Genomic DNA, 1,725 nt, shown 5'->3' on the forward strand with positions numbered 1-1,725 from the left:
AACCGTAAATAAATTGTGCTGAGTGCGTCATTAAATAAAACATTTCCTTGCTTCCCTTTTATATGAGTTTTATAAGTAAACGTTAACTTTATTGACAATAGGATTTGATTTGGTACATTGGAACCTGAATGGCATTGAATCTAATGCAAGGGAAATAACTCTGTTTACATAATATACTGGTATAATCCTTTTATTCCTCTTTTGTAAAAACCAGTGTACGGTATATCAAAACAACAACAAACCACAGAAAGGTTACGGTATAATATTATTGTTAAATAATTGTGTGTTTAGTTTTACGCACTGTGTCAGTAGTTTTTGTATTTGTTTTCACCTTTCAATATACATATTGCGTCAAGTTCTGGTTATAGTGTCCAACATCGTAGCATTATTATGTAGCAACAAAACGCGGTAGATGATATTGATAGGACACCATAGGTGATAATTTTGACAGACGGTTAATTAAATAATTAAATTTTAATTTGGCTTTGTTTAACAACACCACTAGAGCACATTGATTTATTAATCATCGGCTGTTGGATGTCAAACATTTGGTAATTTTGAAATATAGTCTTAGAGAGGAAACCCGCTACATTTTTTCATTAGTAGCTAAGGATCTTTTATATGCACCATCCGGCATCCCACAGACAGGGTAGAACATACCACGGCCTTTGATATAGCAGTCGTGGTGCACTTGCTGAAATGAGAAATAGCCTAATGGGCCATCCAATGGGGATCGATCTCAGACCGACCGCGCATCAAGCCGGCGCTTTACCACTGGGCTATGTCCCGCCCCACATTGGTTAATTCAAGTTTAAAGAGACACACCCTAGTTTCAGCCCATGAAAATGCACACTAAGTTTAGTTAATCTACAAACTTGTAACACATTTGGATAAAGTTACAATTCAGTGAAACATGAGTCTGTGACTTTGAAATGGTGAAATACCCTCTAAAAATAAGACTAAAACTTGACTCCATAACTGCTACTTCTCAGACACACGTGCGTTTTTAAAATATGAGAAATGTATTTTGTGATATTAAAAACACCAGGATGACCAAAAACACTTCGAATGTACAGAAATGGATAATCTAACCAATAAAATTAAGTAAAGTATGATTTCATTTATCAAAAAAAAAATATGCCTTAGTGTTTAAAAACTAGGGTATGTCCCTTTAATAAATTCAGGTAACCAATTTTATTTTAATCCATTAAGTCCAGAAAGTTTGAGCAAACAAAATACAGGTTCAGGTGTTGAAAATTAACATGAAAACCATGGTTGCCAGCAGGCCCAGTTGAAACAAAAATCTTACTGGCCCTTCTCAAATTTAACTAGCCCTCCAATTATCACATTGAAATTTAACTGCACAGGCAAAATCAAAACTAGAATGCTCTTTGTTGAATAATAACCATGTGCTCACCATATAGTCAGTCTGTGTCAAAAGGAAACCGATAAAATAGCATGTAATGTCATAATGAATAAAGTTAAAATTCATAAAAAAACATGTTACTAAGTTTTAAACCCATACCAAATCAAATTACATTTTCTGAAAAAGAACTATAGTTACTAGTATATATAAAAAAAATTATTTAAAAATTACCATTAAATTATACAGATTAAAGGGCTAAAGACAAAATTGCTAGAACAGCCAAGGTTTGCAATTTGACTTGCATTGTTTCTGAAGTGAAATATAATCCAGTACAGAAAAAACTAAAGATAGAACTCTGT

General features: G+C 33.0%; 1 protein-coding gene across 2 annotated transcripts in view; it reads left to right on the forward strand.

Annotated features, from left to right (window-relative positions):
* Nucleotides 1-224: 224 nt before the first annotated feature.
* The window catches only part of LOC121385632 (ankyrin repeat and SOCS box protein 1-like), an 11,154-nt gene continuing 9,653 nt past the window's right edge, over nt 225-1,725 (forward strand). Inside the window, exon 1 of one of the 2 annotated variants that reach the window (XM_041516387.1) lies at nt 225-251. The gene's annotated coding sequence lies outside the window, so the exon portion shown is untranslated. Of the gene's footprint in view, nt 258-1,725 lie in introns of both variants that reach the window. The other variant, XM_041516386.1, reaches the window with a different exon arrangement.

The sequence above is a fragment of the Gigantopelta aegis genome, chromosome 11 (genome assembly GCF_016097555.1).
Source record: "Gigantopelta aegis isolate Gae_Host chromosome 11, Gae_host_genome, whole genome shotgun sequence".
NCBI classification, from domain to species: Eukaryota; Metazoa; Mollusca; class Gastropoda; order Neomphalida; family Peltospiridae; genus Gigantopelta; species Gigantopelta aegis.